This window comes from Perognathus longimembris, chromosome 2, assembly GCF_023159225.1.
Source record: "Perognathus longimembris pacificus isolate PPM17 chromosome 2, ASM2315922v1, whole genome shotgun sequence".
Taxonomy (NCBI): Eukaryota; Metazoa; Chordata; class Mammalia; order Rodentia; family Heteromyidae; genus Perognathus; species Perognathus longimembris.
This window is the reverse complement of record NC_063162.1, coordinates 84,069,196-84,081,916: the sequence shown is the minus strand read 5'-3', so window position 1 is coordinate 84,081,916 and position 12,721 is coordinate 84,069,196. Positions and strand designations below refer to the sequence as shown.

Below are 12,721 nucleotides of genomic sequence, written 5' to 3'. Positions count from 1 at the left end.
GTGGCAAGAGTGCCTGCCTCGGATACACGAGGCCCTAGGTTCAATTCCCCAGCACCACATATACAGAAAACGGCCAGAAGCGGCGCTGTGGCTCAAGTGGCAGAGTGCTAGCCTTGAGCGGGAAGAAGCCAGGGACAGTGCTCAGGCCCTGAGTCCAAGGCCCAGGACTGGCCAAAAAAAAAAAAAAAAAAAAAAATGATGCAATAGGAGATATAACTACATGTATATCTGCATAATTATATGTATATATATTAAATATAGAGAAACAAAGGGCAAGAGACTGGCAAATACATGTAATATAGAAATTGAGATATGAGGTGATATTACATTCTTAAATCCTAAGCCTGTATGACAGAAACTTGGAAATGCAGGCAGTGTTTTCATTTTGTGGTCTTGAGACAGAATTGATTGTTCGGGAAACCTCAGTTTTGTTACATTTCCCTCCAACAATTAGTTGAGGTCCATCCCTTACAGTACAGAATGCAATCTGCTATACTCAGAGTCTACTGATAACTTCACAGGAATGTCTAAATTTTGTCTGAGCAAACAACTGATTGCCATTGTTGTGCCATATACAGATTGAAATTTTAGCTGGATCAATGGCTTTCCTCTTCAATATCGATCACTTCAATATCACTCAAGGCTGTCACTCTGTCACTTGAACCACAGCTCCCTACCTTCTGCTTTTTGCTGGTTATTTGGAGATAAAAGTCTGACAGAATTCCCTGCCCTGATTGGCTTCTAGCCATGGTCCTCACATCTCAGTGTTCTGTATGGCTAGGATTATAGGTGTGAGCTACTGCTGCCCAGCTCTAGTTGGAACAGTTTTATGACTGGACAAACATTTAAATTCCATTCTTTGCCACCAACTTCCATTTAAACTATGCGGAGCTGCCTCATATATTTAATGGTATTCTTTGGGTCTTTTTTTCTAAGGGGAAACATTCATTCATCATTGGACCAACCTGAACGTTCCTTTTGAAATTTCAGCTCTATCTTCTCTAGCTATCTTTCATCTTCATTGAACCCTTTAACTTTGTGTCTCATGTACTTTGAAATCAACATCATGATACTCTTTTGTGGTGCTGGATGACAACTTCAGTGAATTCCAAAAGACTTCAGCTCTGTGGTTTGTGTGCAATGTCTCTAAAGAAGTGCTAAACTACCTCACACTAATCCAGTAAATGGTCAGTGATCGATGACAGGGACAGATGACACTCAGGATATCACCCTGAAAGTACAGAATAGTCATAGTAAAATAATGAGGTGCTAGAGCATTGGTGGGGCCAGATAGATGTGGAGTAAGTTCAGCATGCAGAAATATTTGGCTGTAGGTCATAGATGTGTTGGGAACTTTCCAAAATTCAAAGCATAGAAATCCTCAGGATGTACTTCAGTAAATTTCCAGACCATATGCACCTCTACTAGCCTGTGCAAAATAGCAGATTCTTCTTGTGGCCACATGATCAGCTCTCGTGGGGGATAATTAACCTAGGTTATGCCCATCTTAAATGACTTTCTTAAGTCTCACTCTGAATACTTTTCTCTAACTGTTTCCTCTAGGTCAGAGCTTCTCAAACTTCTTCAGTTCCAATCATCAAGCTCAATATTTTAATATCTTTTTTCCTAGCATGCCTAGACCAAAAGAAGATAGGTCCAAACATCTGAGTACAAACATACCTCTTAGTAGTAATTTGAAGTAAATAATACACCAATATTAAAAGAAGAAAAGCAATGTTTTTATTTCATTCTTAACCATAATTGCTTCCTAGTGAGATACGTGGGCTTTGCACATCTTCCCAAACATGCGATTCAGATTGGAGAAAAGTCCTGTTATCTTTCCACATTTGTTTTTGTATGGTGTATATTTTTATCATATAGCAACTTGCAAAAATCCAGCTTTGTGAAGATGTGCTATAAATTAATTAGAATTGAATTTGACTTAAATGCATGTAAGTATGATGTAATTGTTGAAATGCTAACAACCCTGACTTTGCACAGATGGCAAATATTGTTATATCCCTCAAAATTTTAAATGTCAAGCCAGGTGTAGTGGCTCATGTATATAATTCTAGCCACTATGGATGCTCAAATTGAGAAAATTGTGATTCTGAGCCAGCTTGGGCAAAAAGTTTTAAGATCTACTCCCTCTATCTCAACAGATAAAGCTAAATATGGTGGTATACTTTTGTCATCCCAGCTATGGTGGGAAATGTAAATAAGAGACTTGTAGTTAAGATCCTGCTTGGTAAAGGTAAAACCTTATCTCATAAATAAAGCAAAAAAGACTCTAAGTGTGGTTCCAGTGATAGCCTAGCAAGCAGCCCTGAGATCAAACTCCAGTACTGGCATAATGAAATGAAGTACAATGAGATGAAAAAGTAATAATGAAGTAAAAGCAAAGCAAAACAAAATAAAACAGTAAAATATCCTGTGACATCCCTGTAACTTCAGTGCAGTACCCTTGGGCACCTATGCATGACATTTGGGGGCTATAACCCTAGGCATTAAATGTTAGTCATTAGTGTGTTAACTCTTAGAAAAGCAAGAATTCTTGATATCTACCTAAGACAAACTTCCATTTTGTTTGTTTCTTTGTTTTGCAAATCATATTTTGAGATTTAGGGTCAACACCCTGAACTGCTATTCATAGAAGACTATGCTTAAGATGAAATATTTTTTCCCCTCCTCTGATTCTCTACCTTTGGAAATACACACAAACCTGCTGTTTTCCTCCCTAACTCCTTATTAGCCATCATATTAGCTAAAAGATCTGGGGAGCTACGTCATTTATGGGACATCTGTTGGTTTTTGGCTTCCTGTTTCATTTTGGTTGGTAATTACCATGAACCACCCTGCCTATGAGAAACCTGGTGCATGGGAGGCAGTTTTCTCATGGTGCTTACCTGCTTCGACATTAGCCATCTCAAATGCTTTGCTTCAAACCTTCAGCTGTGTGTGAGTCAGGTGATGTCACCTGAACTAAGACCCCAGAGCACATCAGCCACTTGATGGCTTTTACATGCCTGCTCCCTCTCCGCCTCAGTGGACTGTTAATACCTTGGCCTTTGGCTGCTTTCCGGAAGAAGTCTCATGACATCACTAAGCTTCAGACTCAAAGATATTTTATCCTTACTTTATGTCTCTCTTTATTCTAATAAAGATAGAGTTCTTACTGCCATCTAAGCATCCTCTTCCGCTTATTTCTCCTCCTCCTCTTTCTCTGTCTTCTTCCTCTATCTACCTTCTCTTTCTCTCCTGGCTCCTTGTTTTACTTTTCCCCTCCCCTCCTCCTCCTATTCCTCTTTCCTTCTCTCCCCTCCTCAAATCCTATTTTTTGTCCCTTCCCTCTTCTTATCTAGTTGCTGCTGCTTTGCCTCCTGCTTGTCCTCATTCACCTTCACTTCCTCTCCCTATAGAGTATCCTCTCCCTTTACCTTCTCTCACTCTTCCCTCTCTTACTGATTCTCTCCTTCTTTCCTTCCTTCTCTCCCCTCCTCCAATCTTCTTCTTCCCTTCCCTTTTCTTTATCTAGTTGCTGCTATTGCTTTTCCTCCTCCTCCTCCCCCTCCTCCTCCCCCTCCTCCTCCCCTTCCTCCTCCTCCTCCCCCTCCTCCTCCTCCCCCTCCTCCTCCTCCTTCTCCTCCTCCTCCTCCTCCTCCTCCATCTTCTCATTAACATTCCCATTTCTTCCTTTGGAATCTCTGAGTCCTCCATAATGGGCACATTGGATGAGTGGCTATCATAGCTGGAGGTCAATGCTGTCCCAGATCCCTAGTTCCAGGATATTTTCCTAGTGATCAGTGAGAATAGGAACAAAATAGTGGCTGTAGGGTTGTGGAGGTGGTCAAGAGACAATTGGACTAAAAATGGACATCCTAGGCACTTGCTTTGCTTTCTTGTTTAAGAGCAACATTCTGAGATGGTGACACTTCTCGTCTCTGGTCTCTTCCCTCACTTCTTCCCCTACAACCCCTTTGCCTGTCTCTCTGATCAGCCCCTTACTTCCTCAACTTTGCTCAAACTTTGCAATCTACCTTCAACCCCAGCCTGTAAAATACTTTTGTGGATGTCCACAATAAGGTAGATGTTGCCATAACTCCTGCCTGATATCAATAAGCATGCCAGTGAAGCCAATGAGGTAATTTTCCCTGAAGCTCTAAATATAATTTAACAAGTTCAACACTGTAACATTGTGGTGAATGCTGCTATTAAGGGACTGTAAATTGCTTACATAGCATCAATAAACACAGTGCCCTCAAGCCAGGGGCTGTTAAGAGTTTATAATCTAAAGCAGCAGTTAGAGTATCACCCTGAGGCTCCAGCTTCAAGTCAGATAAAGACAAAGCAGCTGAAGGCTTTCACAATTCCATAATGTACCTAGGAACACCAACAAGCTTTCTGGGTTATTATGTTTTGAATACTTGATGGGGATTTTTGCTCTAAAGCACATCTGTTATAAAATATATCAAGAATTAATTTGTTTCTTTCCCTTTCTCATAAAACGGGGAAGTGAAGTTGATGGTCAAAATTTGTATATGATGTTCACCTGTTCATAGGCAGCACTTGGTTGCTTCTCCAGATCTTGCTGCATTCTTTCCTTGGGATAAGAACATAAGCTTCTGTATTGTTTACTCAAATGCTGGTGTACCACACCACTCTATAGGATTGTAGGTAAAAAGATGAAAGATTTGGGGTAATTAAATTTTCTTTGAGATGGTCAAAAGGGTGCAATGTTTTAAAAAAAGGTAATGGCCAAGTGCTATTGGCATATACCCCTAGCTACCAGGAGGCTGAGATCTGAGGATCATGGTTCAAAGCTGGCCTTGGCAGAGCAGTCTGTGAGACTCTTTTCTCTAGTTAACCACCACAAATCCTGATATGGAACTGTGACTCAAGTAGTAGAGTGCCAGCCTTGAGCAAAAGAAGACACTAAGAGAGAACACTCAAGCACTGAGTTCAAGCCTCATGACTGGCTCAAAAAAAATGGTCTCTTTTAAATGCGAAATAATTCATGTTTCAAATTTTGCAAGCCCAGAAAACTTCCTTCCCCTTGCTTCTCTTCCCCTAATGCTCACCCACTTCATGGCCAAATCCTTCCACAAAACACACCCTCCGCAATTCCTTCCCGAGTGAGTTTGTGTTCTCAGCCAATTGGTGACTAACCCTTTCTTTAACCGTTACCCAGAGCATTCTGTCTAAAGCATTTGCATTTGAGCATATGAGCTGGAAAGCTCTTAGCATTTTACAAATGTTACCTCATTAATCACCACAGCCATCAGACTGCCAGTGTTTGCTGTGTATTTAAAAGTGGAGAGAAGAGAGCTCCGAATAGTGGGGACACTTGAGCAGGATTGCTTGGTGAGTCCGGAGTGGCAGAGGGAGGGAGCTTTTCTCAGACACTATTTCACACCTGCCATGCTGATCTCCTTAGGGTCTGTAGACCTCTTGTACTTCTGAGCATGTTGCTCTTTATTTCTAACTGGCTAGTTTACTCACATATTGAAGTTGAACTGCAGATCCTAAATGGGGAGAAATATTAACTTTTTGTTATGATCAGGGCTACTCTGAGTTCTTGGAAATGTTCCTTCTGGTGTGCCTGATTACTGATACACAATGTCTGTCCCCCTCCCCCGATGAGAGTAAGTGTAAAAGGAAAAGATGCACCATCAAAACAGCATCCAAAATATCCTTGGTCCTCATGTGACTGTCACAGACGGTCTTGACTGTGCCTTTCTGGTTGCGTGTCACGCATCTAGGATTTTGGGCACCAGAGTGCCATCAGGCGTGTGAGTAGTTTCATGGAGATGGGAAAAGGAGGGAGACCACATAGGGGGAAAGGACCTGGGGTCCCCAATTCATACAGGGTGGCTTTAGTTCTTGGGCTAAGTTGAAATTAATTCTCTGTGGTGAACTATGAGGTAGGCAATTGCCAGTGAAATTTCTTACACATCTATTACTGAAACTGCTTCCAGCTGCTCTGTGCTTCTCTGTTAGAGAATCAGCCACTCTCTAGAAGATATTTCTGTTAATGTCAGTCAGCCTGGCTAGCCCTTCCTGTACTGCTGAGCATGATGGTTGTGATTTAATTTTCATTCCCAGTGCCTTAACTCCATGAAAAGAATACTGAATGTAGGCTTCTTGGGTATTGATGACAAATTACAAAAACACTGAGGTCAAAATATTTCTGTAGCTGAGAACCAGGGGCTCATACCATAATCTTAGCAACTCAGGAGGCTGAGATTTGAGGATCATGGTTTGAAGCTAGTCCTGGCAGGAATGTCCATGAGACTTTTCTCTCTATTTAGCCAGCCAAAAGCTAGAAGTGGACCTGGGGCTTATGTGGTAAAGATACAGCCTTGAGGGACAAAGCTAAGTGACAGCATTCAGACCCTGAGTTCAAGCCCCTGTGCCAACAAAAAAAAAGCTAAACAAATATAGCTTCATCTTACTTGTAAATGGCCGCAGCTAATTTTGAAATGCTCGGGCACTGCAGGACTCCCCTCTTCCCACCCACCCCTAATTAATTTCATAAAGTGTAATCCAAATACATCATGGGAGATGTACCATAGTTTTTTCTTTCTTTCAAGTAATGCATTTTTGTATAAACACATTGTTTATAAAAGATCCTTTCACGGATGCTTTTGTGTTGCTTTTGCACAAGAAAATACATTTGAAAGGAATTCTCCCCAGCCTGGCATGTAATGTTTCGTTAGTCAACATAACCTTGTTTATTTGCTTTTTAAAATTTTATTTGGGAAAGGAAATCAATTTGCAGCCTGACCTGCTGCCAGGTTCCTGTTTATAAGCACACAATGGGCAGCTTGGAGGGGTAAAACCATATAGTTTATGATTTCAGCATTAAGTATGACACATTCTATATGTGCAGCCATAGAGCAATATGTCCTCCTGTCTCTGCAGCCACACTCTTCTGTTTAAACTTTTTATCAGAGTATTACCTAGTTTGTATGGAATAAATAGGTCTAGTTATTCTAAGAGGTAACTGTCAGCACAAAAGCAGCTTTTTTGGTGCTTTTTTTTTGTTTTGGTGTGTTTTTATTGTTTGTTTCATTTTTGAAAAATTGCCTTTGGTGACTGTGCATCAGCAGTATTACTGTGTTGGGGTTTGGGGAGGTTTTAAAGGCCTTTCTAGCATAATTAAGAGTGTCCTCAGGCCTTCTGTCATCAGAGACTCCAATTGACTAAACCCAAAGGCCAGGGCCAATGTGTTCATCAAGAGATGCTCTTTCCTTTTCCTCCAGCCTGCCAGTGGTGATGTAGGGCCCATGGGCATCCGCTGACCTCTACTCTAACTTCTGCCTCCTTTGCACGTCACTTTTCTCTCCTCTTCCCCGAGATGAAGTCATTTCCTTGCTCTAACATATTGAGATCCAAATAGGAGCATGAGATAAAGCCGTTCTTCCCATTTGGCAGAAATAAAACTCTAAAATCAAAATTTACTTCTGGTAAGTGAGCCTTAAATGTAGAATTAAGAGACCTTCATTGGATGTAGTCCTCTGGATTGTGTTTCCTTCTCTATCAAACCAGAGTTGGATTCAGGGCTCTCCCTGGTATCTTTCAGCACTAAAGTTCTGAGAGCAGGTAGTTAGACTTTTCTTAACAGAATATGTCTTTCAAGCTTGAAATGCTTTCCCTTCTCTTTCTTAGTGTTTTTGCACACAAATGACATGTTACTACCTGAGCTACATCTCCATTTTCAGATTTTTGGTCCTTTATAGGAGATAAGAATCTCATAGGCTTTCCTGCTCTGGCTGACTGCAAACCTTGATCCTCAGATCTCAGACTCCTGAATAGCTAGGATCAGCATCTGGCTAGTTTCCCATCCTTTCCTGTTCCAGTTTCTCCAGTGTTAGTAATTGCATTAACTTCCACTGCTATTTTTCTTCTCCCTTTTTGTTTTCTCACGTTACAGTGGAAACCTAACCATTAAACCCTGCCTCTTAAAGGTGTGCTAACTCCGGAAGCCAACACCCTGTGGTCACAGACATCCAGCCTAGACATAGGACTGGATCCTTTTCCACTGCCCTGCTGTTCACAGGTCAGCTATTAGCTACAGCCTTTTATTGAAGGCCAAGAGTTCTTGAGCAGGTTTTTGAGGGACCCTTTATTTGGATGAGCATTCTACAAGCTCTAGGTATGCTCTATATGTGAATCTAGAGCATTAATGAGTCAGCCGTGGAGGGAAGCCGACTTGGAGGAGAGCTTGAATACAAGGGAGCTTTCATTATTCATCTGTGCTAGTAATTATAGGGCATTACTGAGTTGATATAATTGGATTATGTCACAAAAATTAAGATAAAAGACCATAAGCCCTCCACTCTCCCCCTTTACCCTGCTGACCCCCCCCCCCCCACCTCATTGGTTTTATACAGCTGCTGCAAAGGTTTGCTGCACTAGTAGCCTTTTGGCTATCTTAGTATTTTAAACTGTGTCATATTTATACACATGTGAACAAGAAGTTTCCTCTAAAAGTATGCTCCTAAACCTCTATCAAATGTGGAGGTGTAAAAGGATATTGAAATCACTGGATCAACATGCAAGATACAGCATTCAGGAGGCCCCAAGCCTCCTGGTGATGGTCTCTCTAAGCATGATTGGATTTTATCTTTAAACACTGTCATTGTTCCATGTAAAGGAGAATGGAGTTGATAGATGATGTAGATAGTTGATTCAGAGAAGTCAGTCCTGAGTAAAATACAGAAATGACTAGCAAACAAAGGTACTTTGCTGGGGTGAAGATAATATAAGAAAACCATTGTTGGAGGGGATGTGGCCAAAAGGGAACCCTACTTCATTGTTGGTGGGAATGTAAACTGGTCCAGCCACTCTGGCAAGCAGTATGGAGATTCCTCAGAAGGCTAAATGTAGAACTCCCCTATGACCCAGCACCCCACTTTTGAGTATTTATCCAAAAAACCACAAACAAAATCACAGTAAAGCCACCAGCACAACAATGTTCATTGCAGCGCAATTTGTCATAGCGAGAATCTGGAACCAACCCAGATGCCCCTCCGTAGACGAATGGATCAGGAAAATGTGGTACATATACACAATGGAATTTTATACCTCTATCAGAAAGAATGACATTGCCCCATTTGTAAGGAAATGGAAGGACTTGGAAAAAATTATACTAAGTGAAGTGAGCCAGACCCAAAGAAACATGGACTCTATGATCTCCCTTATTGGGAATAATTAGCACAGGTCTAGGCAAGTCACAGCAGAGGATGACAAGAGCCCAATAGCTATACCCTTATGATCACATAAGATGATGCTAAGTAAAATGAACTCCATTTTATGGAAATGATTGTTATATCACAGTTGTAACTACTTTCAACATCCCATGCGTATCTGTAGTTTCTACTATTGATGATGTTCGTGTATCACCTTCTTGAGATTGTATCTACACTATCTCTGTAATCTTATCTGAGTGTATGGGAAACAGTGTGTACTGGTATTAGAATTAGGAAATTCAAAGGGAATACCAAAATTGAGATACAAAGGATAAAATAAGAGAAACAACAACAAAAGCAATACTTGCAAAACTGTTTGGTGTAAGTGAACTGAACACCTCAGGGGGGGAAAGGGGGAGGGGGGAGGGGAGTATGAGGGACAAGGTAACAAACAGTACAAGAAATGTATCCAATGCCTAACGTATGAAACTGTAACCTCTCTGTACATCAGTTTTATAATAAAAACTTAAAAAAAAAAAGAAAACCAAATTCTTCAAGGTTCATCTTTGTCTTGAACATGACTTTTAGCAGTGGCTGGAAACCTTTAGGATGGGAATTTGTACTGAAATTCTAATTGACTTTATAATCTTCATTTAGCTGTAAGGAATTGGAAACTATTTTATAAAGATAGGCAAGATAGTTGTGAAAAGACATCAGAAAAAGTCTGGTTATTTACACATGGGCCTATGATGGATTTACTTTAAAGTAACCAGGTGTATACACAAGACTGAATAAAATACATTGATCTGTGGAGCAAGCATGCTGACAAGCAAACATACTTACATGATAAGCCTAGGAACAAGAGATGGATGCCCTGGGAGACCTCACTGAAAGCTCCAGTAAGGGGTATGTGTGTATGTGTGGTTCTTTTGTGGGTCCCTGACCTCTGGGCTCTTATCTCTATTTTAGGTTTGGAAATTGTTCCTCTCTTCCATTTTTGCTTTTTATTTCTCTCCCTCCCTCCCTCCCTCCCTCCCTCCCTTCCTTCCTCCCTCCCTCCCTCCCTCCCTCCCTCCCTCCCTCCCTCCCTCCCTCCCTCCCTCCCTTCCTTCCTTCCTTCCTTCCTTCTTTCCTTCCTTCCTTCCTTCCTTCCTTCCTTCCTTCCTTCCTTCCTTCCTTCTTTCCTTCCTTCTTCCCCCTCTCTCTTTCTCTCCTTCCTTCCTTCCTTCCTTCTTTCCTTCCTTCCCTTCTTTCCTTTTTTCCTTCTTTGTTTCTCTCTAATTGGCCTGAGGTTTGAATTCAGGGCCTAAGCACTGTCCTTTACCCTGTCCATTAGTTTTCTCTCTCAATGCTAGTGATATAGCACTTGAGCCACCACTCCATTTCTGCCTTTTCTTCTGGTTAATTGGAGCTAAGAGTGTCATGGATTTTCCTATCTAGAATTGTTTCAAACAATGATCCTCAAACTTCAGCCTCGTGAATAGCTAAGATTATAGACATGAAGCTACTGGTGTCTGCCTAGAGATACTGTTTCCTAGTCTATTGAATAATCAGAAAGTGCTCTATCTTGAAGCTGTTAATAGAGCACAATAGCATGAAAATGAACTCCAGGAAGCCTGGTATAGAATGTTCTAGCTGCTGGAGACCAGGGACTTGTAGACTTGGTGTCATAACACAAGAATGAAAGGTTTCTGAGGGAAAACACCTAAATAAAAAAGATTTCATGGTATTAGCACTTCTGCTTAGCAAGTCAGACCATAAATCGTGGTTGTCTGGTGTAGAAAAATGCAGCTTTTAAATGTATCTCCTTTCCTCCTGCCCAATAACTTTAGTGGAAAGCAGATTTGAGCTCAGCACTGTGATGGCTTCATGGTACATAAACACCAGGTGCCAAATTCGTCCTCCTGTGACTCTCACATATAAAGCCCTTCTTATTCCAAGCTTGATTGTTTCGCCAGGAGGAATGTAGACAAATAGGAAGCTGTGGCCTTAAAGAGAGACCTTGTTTTCAGGGTGTGTAACTAGGTTCAGAGGAGCTAAGCTTGTCTAGGCTCATCTTTGCAGGGTGGGGCTGGGTTACATGGGCACGTCTTAGCTCTGCCTTCTATTGTTTTTTATCAGTCAGATCTTGATTTTTGAATGTATGTGTAAATACAGAGTGAGTTCACTTAGTGATGGGTCTGACCTTAGAGGTTTTAAAATCAATAGAGTCAAACAAAAAAGTAGATAATTAAAAAAAATCAGTCATGGTAGGTAGGGTAGAGTTAAAGTGTATTATGGAGTCCCAAACTGAGGTTCTGATCTTTTGGATCCTTTGAATTCCTATAGGTATGTGTATATATATATATATATATATATATATATATACATATGCATACATGTGTATATAATATACATATACATGATATGCATGTGTATACATACATGTGCACTATACATATATATATTTATGCATGTTTATTTATAAATATACAGTAAGAATCTATCTATATATATAGTCAGTATATATATATATATATATAGAGAGAGAGAGAGAGAGAGAGAGAGAGAGAGAGAGCCAGGTAAACAAATTCGTTAAATCCAAAAATTTATAAACCTTCCAAATGAAAAAAAAATTAAAAGAAAAAAATGTAGAAATCAAAGACAGAAATGTATGTCACAACTTTATAAAAATAGTCAAGGGGGTATTTGGATACTGAAACAATGGAGAGAACTCAAGAATTATTAACTTTTGTCCGGTTTGTATGATATCATGAAACACAATGATCACAAACTAAGAGGTAGCCACAAGTGTAGAAGGTTAGATGAGTAATGGTCTCATCATTTCAGCTGCTTAAGGCAGGAATATACCTAGAACCAGCTTATCCAAGCCTCATTTGCCGATTGCTTCAAATTCCCCCTTTGAAACCTACAGTCATATTTATTAGTGCAACAGGTGAGAGTCTTTAATCACAGACCTTGAGGACTGGGTGAGAAAGACTTCTTCCAGAACAAATACTTTGGGTGTTCATAGGGGGGAACAAATTGCTGAATGGCTTCTTTTGTAAATACCCCAAATTTGTGTTAAAAGGTAGGTATCTGAGAACAGTCTGAATTTCCAAGAACACAGGAAGAACATAATGTCTAGTACCTGACAGTTCCCAAAAGCTATTTATCAAATCATCTTGGAGGAATCTACAACCAGTGCTCAAGCATCAATTTATTATTCAAAAGGGAAAGGTACACTGAAGAGTGTCACCAATATATTAAGGATATGATTTCAGAAGTAAATGAATATGATAGCAAGGCAGGGAATTATATAGGAGATCAAGTTCATAACATTTAAAGAACTATTTGAAAAACATGGAACTGGACACCAGTGGCTCATGACTGTAATACTAGCTATTCAAGATCCTGAGATAGGGAAGATTTGTTGAGGTCAGCCCAAGCAGATAAGTCTGTGAGATTCCATCTCCAAAATAACAGGCAAAATAAACTAATATAGAAATGTGGCTGATATGATAGGGTACTAGATGAACAAGCAAGCCAAG

The 12,721-nt window shown here is 40.4% G+C and overlaps 1 protein-coding gene across 2 annotated transcripts in view; it reads left to right on the top strand.

Annotated features, from left to right (window-relative positions):
- The window catches only part of Creb5 (cAMP responsive element binding protein 5), a 433,433-nt gene that overhangs the window by 136,584 nt on the left and 284,128 nt on the right, over nt 1-12,721 (top strand). Inside the window, exon 1 of one of the 2 annotated variants that reach the window (XM_048339617.1) lies at nt 5,234-5,361. The exons of the other annotated variant lie outside the window; for it this stretch is intronic. The gene's annotated coding sequence lies outside the window, so the exon portion shown is untranslated. Of the gene's footprint in view, nt 1-5,233; nt 5,362-12,721 lie in introns of those variants that run through there. 2 annotated transcript variants of the gene reach the window in all.